The sequence below is a fragment of the Rhipicephalus microplus genome, chromosome 9, assembly GCF_043290135.1.
Source record: "Rhipicephalus microplus isolate Deutch F79 chromosome 9, USDA_Rmic, whole genome shotgun sequence".
Lineage (NCBI taxonomy): Eukaryota > Metazoa > Arthropoda > Arachnida > Ixodida > Ixodidae > Rhipicephalus > Rhipicephalus microplus.
In genome coordinates, this window is record NC_134708.1 from 73,381,451 (window position 1) to 73,394,795 (window position 13,345).

The following is a 13,345-nucleotide window of genomic DNA, read 5'->3' on the forward strand; positions in this document are numbered from 1 at the left end:
AGTAACCATTGCGAAGCGCAAACGCTAGCACATTGCTGTACGTAAAGATGGTTTCACCTATGGCGTTATAGTAGTGCAGCCAAAACACGCTTTACAGGACAATAACGCAGCAATGGCAGCGTTTTGAAATGCGTTGTTCCAATCCATTGACATTACGAATGATGGTGTTCTGAATGCTTAATAACGTAGACTTGCGGACATTGCATAAGTGCAAACAGGCGTCATTGTTGCCGGTGGAGAAGCGCCATGATTTATGCGCGTAGTTCCTTGGTTTCACAGTTCCCCATTCCAATGTATCGTTCCTACTACTGCTACTACTACTACTACTACTACTACTTCTACTACTACTACTACTACTACTACTACTACTACTATTAACAACAACAACAGCAATAATAATAATAATAATAATAATAATAATAATACTGAGAAGAAGAAGAAAAAGAAGAAGAAGAAGATGGTCATAGTACCTCTTGCGGTCACCTGAGACTACTAGAATGCGAAATATATGAATAGTGGAACTTTACTTATAGTCTTGAGAGAAGTCACTAGCATGCAGTGACCTCCTCCCACGTTGTGACCGGCAGACTAAGCTATCCATGCTTTGTTTGCAGTAGGTGAACTGAAAAGGAAAAAAAACGTCTTGCTGAAACTAGCGCAACAAGAATGAAGCGATTTAGTGCATGGAAAGTGAAGTTATGAGTCCTCAAACTTCAAACCTCGAGAAGATGACGATTAGAAACGTTCCCTTTTACACTTCATTCGCCTGCTTACGTCAAAGACCACTTTCATTCTCAGCGCGCATCTCATAAAGACATAACGAAAAGGTCACCTCATGGTGGCCTTGACACAGTACCCCGCTACCACGCTTTTTGACGGCGTCGTTAGCATGGTTACGACGAAACACGTTGGTCAGGTAGCAGAAGCTCCCACGGGATTCCACTGTGAAAGATGCATGCTGTTTGGGTGGAGTACTTCTCAGCTTGCATGCATGACGCATTCTGTGGAAACGGTGACGTCCACCGCAGGTTACATTTTTGGCTCGCTAAAAGCGTGGCGTGTGTTTCCACCTTTGGTTGCTGGCGTACACCATAGCCTCGTTCGCAGACTAATGGCACATACAACTGGATGTTTTTGAGTGCTCCGGAGGCCCCAAAAATTTGTGCAATATAGAAACTAAGCACTGCCACTAAAATAATGTTGCAAACACATGATCAAGAGAAAGGACACGACCTGTATGGCTCCTTCTTCTCGTTGTAGAGTCTTAAAGCTGCTGAAATAACCACTTTCAAGCACAATCAGAACACTCACAAACAACACAACACTGTGTTGTTCCAAACATTGGACACTCACAAGTGTCGTGTTCAATATTTGGAAAATACAACATTTAGAAACAGAAATAATTTCTTTATGAAAAATTGTACAGAGTGTTTTTACTATTTTTAGAATTTACCCGTATAGTATGGCTACGACCGTATGAATATTGGGTCTACTTGTGGAGTCAAGCCAATCAAAAACGAACAGCCTTTGTCGTCACCTGACATGACAGGACGTCACTTCCCATGACAAAAATAGACGATGTGTGTCGCCGTAGTACGAAATTATTAAGTAAGGTTGGCCTGGGAATTCAAGTTATAACCACTTCGATTTCAGCGTTGCTACTCCCGTAACGATATCAGTGCATTCAGCAGCACCAGAAGAACCGATGGAGTACACATCGTCAAATTGTTTCTCAGAGAACCTTTAAGAAGAGGCTGGTGCCTATACATCGCTCCTGGTACTTATCTTGTCCTACTTAGTAACTTATGTCACGAACCTATGAATAACAATATATTGTAAAATTCACGCACAAAAATGTCATTTTAAAAGGAATGTCCTCACGTCATGAACAATGTTCCCCGTCAACAGCAATGTTCACACACAAGACGCACAAATGAACTTTCGCATTGCATGGAAGAGTTAATATCACGGTTTTTTATATAATGCGATCACATAACATTCATTGGGCACTTGCCTCTTGAACATTTGCTTATTAATACAAGAAGATTGGTCATTTACCACGTGTTTATAATTACAAGGGTAATCGTTATCTGCGGTTTTTTTAAAGGCCACCTCATAACGATAGATGATAATATGTTTAAGCAATTCACGAGTGAACGTGTTAGCTGTTTCAATTAGGCTGTATCTTTTACACAGCGTAATTGAAACAGCTTATACGATCACTGCGAAGGTGCAGGAAAGTGGAAGCAAAAACAAAATTAGCAACTTGTCGGCTGTAGGAGCCCAACCCTCAATAACAAAGGAAACAACTCGCACAGTCGTTCTTGTTTAGTCTGTAAAGTACTTTTTTATGAAGAGTTTAGTAAAGCTCCTCAAACGCTGTCGTCCTTTACTTGTTGTCTGATTACTATTACAGTTTACGCTCTTCAATGCAAATGCGGGAACCAGAAAGTTATAAAAAATAAAACCTTGCGGTGCAATATTGGCGTAGTATATCTTAACTACGTCACAATTCTCACAAAAGTACAACATTAAAGAAAATGAAAGCTCAAAAAGGGAACAGAAATGGAAGCAAGTGTTTTGGAACACGCAGAATTTTAGTCAACAAAAAAAAGAAGTAGAAAAAGTAAGCCCAAAAAGTTGTGCCCAGTTATGTGCATGTAGAATTTTTTTCATGTACGCGACAACCAAAAATAATGTCAAAACATTCCGACGACTCCCAAAGCGAACTGCGCAGTGCGAGTTCTCTAAACATTCACATTCTTCAATAAGAGACGTGGTTGTCAGGAGTATGGAAAGCCTGAAGTATGTTGACGATGATGTCGTGGTCTTCTCTTTTACCGTCCTTATGCGTTCACTAACTAAGGCCAATTGTATTTTGTGCCGCGCATGAGTTTCCTAGCCTTCCGGTGCTTTCGCTTTAAGCTATTGCCAGTCGAACAGAGAATGGAGGTGGGTGGGTGGGTCGAGATTCGCAGCAGCCACCGCAAATATACACACCAGACTCCGTTAAGGTTTGCGCGAGACGTTGTTTTTGATTTTTAACCTAACGTATATTCCAAATACGAATCAAGACTACCTTTTGGACCACTAAACTTGGCTTTCGGTTAAAACGATTTTTTTTTGCTCTCATTGTCTTTCAACATTTTTTTGAAGTTGAGACAGGGATAAACATGAGTGACACTTTTCGTTGCTCATTTCGGTTTTGTGCCAGTAATCGCCTGACTACGTTTAATAGCAAGACCATCATGCAGGAACAACTGCGTTTAACACTGAGAGCATCATGCTGAAAAGAAAGCGTTCCACAAACCAATCTAGGCATCTGCGAATCATTCGCCATCTCTCGCGATGCCCCACAGAAGCGTGTTCGAATCTTTAATCTGTTCTGTAAGTACCGTCTTTGTAGGAACAATGGTCAGACGTGCACGAATTAAAACGTGAACAGTAAAGTGCATGTCTGCAGCATTTAGGGCGCAGACGCTTTAGCAGACGATGGCGTTTCTTCCTGTGTGCACTATGTGGGGCGTCGCGCCGCAATGGGTTCAACAAAAGAAATTTCCAGACAGCCGCCTGGAGGTGATGCGACGCCAGCGACGTTTGCGAGAGTCGCGGACGAAGCAAGGAAGAAGTGCGTGGCGTCGGGATTGCGTAAAAACAGAATCCTGCCGAATCCGGGAGTGCTTCGTGTGCCGGCTAACATATAAAAAAAGGAAGGTGAAAGGCAAGATGAGCAAGCTTCAATATTTCGGAAAAGAGGGAACGAGCAGAATGAATAGGAAAAACGAAAAGTTCAAGAGACGCAAGTACAAAACAGGCGGTAGTGAAAGAAACTAAAGGGAACTGAATGAAAGAAACGGGGAGAAAAGGGTACCTACTATCGGGAATAGCACGCAAACAATAGAATGGAAGGCAGCTGGGTAGGAAGAGACAGGGCTTCAAACAGAGGAGCTTGGGAACACAAGACTGCAGTTCGGCAAGGGAAGAAAAAAAAACAAGTGAGGGGAGCAGCTGCAGATAAGAAAGAGGCGAAATTAGGGAAGTGCATTGTAGACAAGTGAAGATATAGAGACAGCAGAAGGGCGAATGGCGATTCAGGAGCTGTAAGATGACGTCTTGAGCAAAATCAGTTCCTGCCTGGTTGTGCAAGTTAGTGGGCGCGTTCGACCGATTTCACGGGTTCCTCTGATGAAGCTTTCGATAGTAAGCGAAGAACGATAAAGGTGTCCGGGTACGTCGCAAACGCCGTATCCTAGGAACAGATGCTGGCGCATACCTGAAAAGGGTATTTGAAAGAAAACAAATTGGGTCGATCCCACGCATCGTGGGAATCGATTTCATGCAAAGCAGTTGGCGAGGAGAAGTACATGCTGGATTTTCCGGTTACTGTGAATCTTCACGGGTGGAGTTGCGGTTTGGTAAATTCAGCTGAGTGCATCGCATCGGACTTGCCAGGAACGTCGACTTGAATGGTGTGTAAAACATGGCATGTCCAGCCTAACATCGCAACTGACGCTATACAATAGGCGTCAGATTTATCCCTCCTAAGTTCACACAACGCTGCAATGATTTGCATACCATAAATTTTGGTCATCTGCGGATTCCAGCAACACGTGACTGTAGCTTGCGCTGCCAGTGTTTATTAGACCGCTTTGAAAATATAATAGCCAACGAGGCAAATTAGCGTTTTGGGCAGTTAACCTCTGTCTTCGTGTCTTCTTCGGTGGTAATATTTCAAACTGAACATAACGGTATCTTTGTATCATGAGCCTACTAGCGCCGGCAATGTTTTATGATGTCATCTGGTTTCGTCCGTGGACGTCACGCTGAAATGACTAAAATTGGCTGAAATATGTGAAATATGGCGCTGCATGCCAACTAAATATGAAATAGTTGTTTACTTCAAGTCAAGTATACACCCAAATAGACAGGGCGCCACACAAGTGAACGTTCCCTTTTCTGCCTTCCTGCCATAGAGGGAGAAATGGCTGTACGCTTGGAACGCCATTTTCCGTGAATTACATCGTCGCCGAGGGCTAATTCGTCTAAAACAATATTGCGGCGAAAATACGATACGTCCCCGGCTCTAGGTATCTGCATTTTAAAGAAATAGGTTTCGCGCCACGTCATGGCTATTCGTTCTTTGGATGCGAAGCGGCTTATGACGGAGGACAATATGGTGGTGTGCAGCGTGACCACCCGCATTGCGCATGCGCAACAGCTGGCCCAAGCACTGCCAGAACACGCTCCCACGCGCCAGCGCGTTCTGGCATGTGCAAGGGGCTAGGTAAGTCTCTGTGTCCTCTCCTCCTTTACACCCTCTCAGCAATCACGTGATGGCATCGGGGAGAACAAGGTTCTGCTGAAGTGTGGCGATGGACCAATGCGTTGATTCCTAGACCGACCGCGCTGGCACGCGCTAACGCGTGTGAGTCCTATGTGAGTGACTGCGTAAGAGGCAATGGCCTCTCACCCTTGCATTCTCTCAGTGATAACGTGATGGCGTCACGGAACGAGATTCGGCGGACGCACGATGATCCCACGTGCTGCCGCCTGGTGTGGCAATGAAGCCGCGTGGCGTGCTCCAACAAGAGTTCGGGACGAGTAATGGCAACAGAAACTGCAGTGAACTCATGGCGTGCTCCACTTGAAAAGACGCGTCAACATCGTGCAAGATGCCCGTGATGAACGAAACTAAGTCGGCCCTTGCGATGCTTCGCATGGGCTGACCTATGTGGGAGTAGGTGTAATTTTTTTCTGTTTTTCACCTGACCTTTCTATGCTCATACCCCTTTTCCAGTGCAGGGTAGCAGACCGTACATTTTCTTCTGGTTAACCTTCCTGCCTCTAACCTAACCTTTCTTTTTCTCTATCGCTCAGGATAGAAGCGGTACAGATGTGGAATGTGCCTTCGCAGAATTAGTAGCATATTTGTTGGTCATTAGCACTTGCATTTTACACAGCGTGTTGCTATTCGGCCGACATGGCAACATTTCATCGGCGTTGCTGTAGTGACGCTGATGGCAACAGCGCCATGGCTACAATCCGTCCACATTATTTAAAGTTGATGACTGTGAGCAGCATATTGTTGTAGCGGAAGTAATTTATGGTGCTCGTGAGCAGCGGGTGTTGTATATGTCGAAGCACATGCATTAAATTTTTGTTTTTGTTGTCACAAATTTAACTCACAATAATAACTTACTCCGAGAGTCATGGTTTCCACAATATTTCAAAACAGGGTCAAGTCGACTATTGAAAAAGACCTATAAGTATGAGAGTGGTATACGAGGAATAAATATAATAATAATTTACAGTATATCTCGATTCGGCAGTGTTTTTCTTCCTACTTTATCCCGAAAAGGGTGTTTTACGTGAACACCAGAACTGTTTCGGGAAAACCACTTAACTCCAGGTATAATTCATAAGTAATTACGATAAGCGAAACAATACTTTGGGGGAGAGTGGAGGGGGGGGGGGGCACTTGCCTAAATCTCTGCAATCTTCAACGCGACTCACCCTGGCTGATACCAAACCTCACATGCCTCATGTTTCCTTATTTTTTCTCTTTACTGTCATGGTCCGGACCTCTCAGCTGAAGGCATCCGTCATCCGAGCATCGGCGACCGCCCTACGGCGTCGGAAGAGGCAATACTGTGCTTCTTCCCACACTCTCTTCCCGGCTTTTCCCCCGATGGGTGGCGTTCAATCACCGCACCCTCTCCCTTCCATTACAGCGCTTAAACGCGTAATTTCAACTTGTATCGCTGCCAAACTTTGCCCTTCCGAGCGACCTACTTTTCCTGCTGAAGCCTGGCCTGGCAGCTTCAATGAAAAAAGAAGAAAAAAAAACATAATAGGGTGGGTACCGATCTCGAGCGCAGGTGTTTCATCCTTACACCGCACGGCACTAACATTGTAATAGATGCACGCGTGCCGGAAAGATGAGCTACGTAACCACAGCCAAGAAAATCTTCAGTCGTACGAGCACCGATTGACATTTTTCATATTATGGCACCAACTGGCGCCCCTCTTTTCTTCCAAACCCTTCCATTCTAGCACCTTCTAGTTTTCCGATTCGTCAAAAATGTATTTTTAAAATTAATGCACCATTAACTAAGTCGAAGAAAGCTGTGTCAAAGCATAGTTATTGCGCACCTAGCTCATACTGGCTTTGTTAGGCTTTTACACTGTGGCTTGTCTCTCTCCTAAGCCGTGCTGTACTGTACAGTACACGACTATGCGTTGTTTTGTCTTTGTGTCTTTCTTCGCGCCTTATTTTTCTATTTATCTCTCTTCCGTCATTTCCTGTCACCCTTTTTATCATTTCTTTCTATGTCTTTCTTGCTATTTCGCTCTCTCTTTCTCTCCCTTTTTCTTTGTAGTTGCTTTCTCATCTTCAATCCTTCACTCGCTTCTTTCTCTGTATTTATTTATTTTTTGTGTACACGTTCATCCCTTCTGCTTTTATTTACCTTGAGCCTGAGTTGTTTTTCCCTCCCGCTTGCTTTACTATACTATACAAGACTGTGGTATTATTTACATACGTGCCGGGATGGCGTAGTGGTCACGACGCTCGCCCCTACACCAAAGATTTTTTATCGTTAAGAATTCCTTTCTCTGTTTTTTATCTCTTTCCCTCTCTGTTAACCTGATCAGTACCAAGAATGCACGAACGAGAAAAACTCTTTGGAAAACTGTATTATTTGACTTCCTACTCTTAAAAACAAACGAAGAAAAAGAATGAATTTGAAAAAAAAAAAGACTCAACGGTTATCGCAAAATGTGATTGTACCCATGTGCATACTCCTGATCTTTGGAAACCACTAAGATTGAGTGCAAGATAAATATCGGACCGTAATGACTTTCAATATGATCTATAAGATGTCTATGGTGGAAGGAATGCACTATAGACGATGTCGTTCACGCTACATCTAAGAGAAAAAGAAAGCTTTCACCCTTAACGAAGATGCCACCAAGCGCTCGTTCAGTACTCAGTAAGTTTCGTTCGCTCGTTTTGCGAATATGACCAGACACACGGTGCCACTTTACAGGGCTTCGTGAAAGCAACTCATTTTTATCGTGCCAAGACGAATTTGAACAGTGGATATCTAACTGTGATGATCTGTAGTCTTTAAAAAAACGATACCCGATTAGCTACCCAGGCATCGAGGAGGTTAATCTTTCTCTTCCTTCGTCTGTCACCCATCGGAATAATTGAACCCATGCTGGACATGTGTTCTGGGAGCAAATCAGAAAAAATAAAAAGAAGACGACGAATAAATGGTTTACCGTTTCATGATGACGTTAACCTTCTTACTGCGATACGCGGCAAACCTGGAAACAGCTGTTTTGTAAGTGCAATACTGGGACACAATTGGTGCTTCTTGGCTTCAAAATCTTGGAGTGGCGCCCTCTCGCGTGTGACGTCAGAGTGGGGACTCCGCTCACGACCGCGTTGCAGCAGCCGCTGCTCCTGAACGCGGATCACCTGCCTCAAGCGGGAAACTCGTCGAACGAACCGCCTCGCAATTGGCGGTTCGTTCGATAAGGTCACTAACGCCAGCAACGAATTTAGTCGAGTGCAATTATGAACCTATTGTAGTTGCGGTCCAATCGACAGGGCAAAGAGAACACTGAGTTGGTCGACGAGCACGCCGATGCCACCAATCGCATTGGGGGTGAGAAAGTGAAACTATGTGGTACTGTTGTCGCTTGTCGTCTACAGTTCTCAGTGTTCGATACTAATTAGTTCGCGTGTTCATTTCAATATTTTCGTAAGCTTGCCTCTCTCCAGCACCTCCAAGTATGTAGATAAAGATTCCTAAACGTTGTGGTGTTTTATCGAGGGGGAGGTGATGTACATTTGACACAAACCACGTTGACGAATATGTGGTCGAGGCCATCAAAGGAGATGGCGTCACCGTCGTGGCTCTGGTCCGGCAAACAAGTGGACTTGCGGAAACGCCACTCAACGTCTCTGTGGCGATCAGGTTCGTGACGAATAATAACCATTTAGTTTGCTTGGACACAATGTGTTAATAGCGAGCATGTTTTTCACGGTAAGTGCTTCAGAGTGGCGAAGTACTGCTCTGTAACTCTGTACTTAATTCGCCCGTGAAATCGCCGTTCGGTATCACAATTATTCGAAGGAGAAGGGCATGCTTTCGTACTTAAAATATTTTCTTTGCTGTGTATCAGTACTGACAGTAAACATAAAGAAATGTCTTAGAACTCCACGTAAATTCTGTCACTCTGCATTCGCAAACAAGCAGCTGTACAAATGATTGCTTCGACAGTAAATCGATCATTAATAACATTTACTAGAAATGCAAAGTAGCATCAAGCGACCAAATCTGATATATTCATGCTCGGATTGCAGTCATGTACGTCGGCAAGGTTTTGTCTTAATTGAGGGAGCTCCCATGTTGTATCACAATAAATGGGGCATTAAGGAAAAGGAACTTGTGCGACCAGAGTGGGGGGCAAGTGCCAAATTTTTGCAGACCATGGCCAGCGCAAATAACTGCATTTAGTCGCGGTAACGACGGTTCAGTGAGAACAATATTAAGAAGTGGTTCGTGTTAATACCGCACGGGGCCGTCACTTGGGTATCAGATTATAAGCAATACTTATAGCTGATTATGTGACACGCACAGCTTCACAGAGATGAACGTGGCAAAGGCTAGCTGGATCGCGTTTGTGCACACTTATGTGGTAAAAAGCTTAAAGAGCTCCACATTTTAAAACGTGTCTGCACTGCGTGGGGTAAAAACCCTCAGAGAATGTGCACTAAACAGTGACAGATTGTTTCGCTCATAAATTATGATAAACATTCAGTCCGCTAGGTGCGTGTTTTAATTCATTTGTATACTGCAGGCGCACGTATATCAAATAAGGCCCTATCAAATAAGGCCCTAGTCTAACCCCCGTATTCTAGAACGTCCCTTCACTCAACGCTTCACCTTCACTCGAGAAAGCCGATGGGAGCGCCATCTCTAGGCACGGAGAGTCACTGCGTATCAGGGATAATCTGCTGCGATTCTTGAATAGCGCAGCGTCATATTCAGCCGAGTGGTGGCGCAGGGCTCAACTCTGTCAAGTGAAGGGTGGAAGTCGAGCGGAGGAGCGTTTGTGAACATGGGGGTAAGGTATCCAGTGCCGCTCAGCTGCGCGCACGAGGCGCGCTTACCAGCGTCGGAGGCCGCGCTGTCGCCTGTCTGACTACAGGAGTCTTCGCGGCAGGTTTCGGGACGGCACCCCACCTGGTGTAAGTCGTCTGTGCTTATAGCGCCGGCGTGCAATAAACGGCTGAGTAACTGGTGAGCACTCAAGCATGGTTACAAGCATACTGAATAGGGGCGCGTATTAGGCGGGCACAGCACAAGTCGCTGTCAATGGAGTGCTTACTGCACACGGTCGATAGAGGCGTGAGGTCTTTCGTATTCTAAGCTTGATTACCCTCGTCATCTTCAGCTTCGGGTTCCTAGTACAGTTGTGAGAGCGAATTCTCTTTTCACGAGCAGACAAAGTACACTGAGGCACCGAGCAGTACATCACCACTGCGCAGCACTAGACGCGGAGACAAGCGGCCGCAACTGTAAGTAACAAAGCTCTGTACGTCTGAAATAAACGTCAAAGTCAGAGTCCCATAGTGGCTGCCGATGCTGTTCCAACAGAATCGGCAGGCACCATGCACAAGATAATCAATTGAACTGCTTCTTTGTTGACTTTTGTTGAGTCTTATGACGATAGTTTCTATACATACACGGCGCTGGGCCTAGGTAGCCGATGAAAACACGGGAATTGCCGCTCTGACGTCCTACAGGCGTGGTTGGCAGCGTAGCCGCCCGTTGCACACTAAGTCAGTTGTTTATATTAGGAGCTATGTTGCATGCACATGATATAGGAGCTTACAGTTGCGTAAGATAAAGGTCAAGTCAATGTCAGGCTAATTTGGAGTTCCTTAAAAGAGCAGACAATTTCTTCTTGTAAGCAGGTGGGATTGTTGCGCCACCTGGCGAGCTATCTGAACTACCTACTTTCTTCTACGTGCCCTCTGAGATCCAGTTCGACAGCGTGATGCACACCAGTGTTAACCCAAAGTACACACTAGGACACACAAGTGAGGAACGTTCGAGTACCACCATTACGCGCCCAATTCAAGTGTGACTGTGTTTAGCATTTTTTCTGTTTTTCAGCACTTAACAGCTCGTGATTTTAAGGGTGTTCTACGAAGATTCATCATTCATCATTACACTAAGTCGTTAGGATGAAATACACATTGTTAAAAATTATGGACCATCTCCCTGAAAAGAATTTGATGGGATGCGAAGCAGCAGTGGTGCTCACGGCGTTGACCCCGTTGCAACGGGCGTTGACGTTGGTTCTGGGGGAACGGTACGAAGCAAAACTTTGTGTAGTGTTTACTCGAGAAACCATTTGTTTGAAACGTAAAGACACGGGAGGTGGGTTGGGTTTCGTATAAGTTTCATCGCAGATGGACGAGCTGAAAGAATTTCTACTTGACGTGCGGTTAAGAGTGGCGGGTGGTGGAGAGAGTGAAGCGAGGGAGAAGTGGGTCGCGAACAAGTGGAAGGGCCGGCAGCGGCTGTGGGTGAGAAAGAGGGGCATCAACGCGCAGCTACGACTTGACCTACTTGGCACCTCTCCTACACCTGCGGCGCGACGCGAGCGTGCACAGTGGGGGTGTATGGAGGGACAGCATTAAATAGGCTAGTAAAAGTTTTGCTTCGCATCTCAAAAATAAAACCGGTGATATTGCGCGCGTCCTCCCCACGTGAACTGCTTCTTTAATCAGAGATGCCGTAGCACATGGCTCACCACACGTTACGGTCAACCAGTCGTCGCTTTCTCTCCAGTTGAGCGCCAGACAGCAGGTCCTCCTTCGGCTGTGCAGGGAGTTTCCGGTTGGCTGGGGGTTCCTTGGTGCCGTCATACTCGTGAACTATATGATAGAAAGAAATTACAGTAATGCAGCGCTCGACAACGAATGCACAAGGAACGCGAAGAGGACTAGACATCTCTTGTCTTTTCTTTGCTTGTGTGTTACGAGTATGGCGCGGTTTACCGTAATTACGAACCAAACCAAATTCATGAATCTGTGCACTGAGAAATACTCACTTTAGTATAAGTGGAAAAAAGACACGCACAGATGCTCGGTCATGCTGAGCACGATAAAATCAGTTGCTGCTACGCGCATTGCCTAATCTGTGTCCATATTCCTCTTGTACATCCTCAGTTTCTGGCAGCGCGAATTGTCCTAAACTCGTACCAACTAGCCACTATCGCACTTTAATAGCAAATAGACTTGCCCACCTGTCCATGATCTTGTAATAATAGAGACCACTTGGTGCGCTCAGTAGCAGTTGATTGTATTTGCAGGTCTGGGTGTGTTTTATGAAAGGATGTGGAGTGTCAAAAATAATTCATTGGGATGTTCTCGTTACAGCCCCTGTTTTCCCTATTGTAAGTGTTATGAAGTGATGAGAATTACATTGTGCCTTATATGTAGTATCCTATAGTGAGAAAAAGTTTTTCTAGACAAGCATTTTCGTCTGATGCTGGGAGTTCTTCATTAATTCACGGCGCTTTGGTGCCAATCAGTTCCTGTCTTCTCTTTCCACTAGATTACTGGGATAATCGGGGTGAACAGTGGAAGTGCCTCAGACTGGCCGGCCGATGTTTCGATAGAAACGTCGGTTAGCAAGTCTGAGGCACTTCCACTGTTCACCCTGATCATCCCACTACGTTGCTTCCATCTGTCGGCTCCCATCTAGTTTTTGGCTTTTGACTAGCTTCTTCTTTGCTTTTGCTTTGGTGTAAGTCAGGTGGTGTTGCTTTGTGAAGAGCTGAGATCTTGAAGGTAAGTTCGTCGTGCTTTTGCTTTCCCTCATGCGGAATTGTACAACAGGCTATAGAACTGTGCAGAGTTTCCATTGACCGTCCTGTTATTATGGGAGGAAGTTCCGCATTGGTTGGCACTTGGTTAAATGCTCAGACCGAGTTCTCAGCCGTCCCTGTTTTTCAACGTACAATTGCTTTGGGACATCACTAATGCAGGCAACCTGACTGGCTTCCTCGCATTCATACCGGAAAGGTAGCCTGAGTGACCGGAGTGCGGCCTGCGCTATTGCTTTCGCTCAGGTAGAAGGCGGGAGTTGTTGACGACTACTTCGTGAATGAACTTAGGTGAAGAAGTATGAAGTTAAAAGCACCTCACTAATGTCTTTTTGAAGACAAAACGCTGGTTAAAGTATGGTTTGAATAATATACACTCACTGTAGGGTAACCGTTGATAGAACGTAAAATATCCGTTTCAGGAACCCAT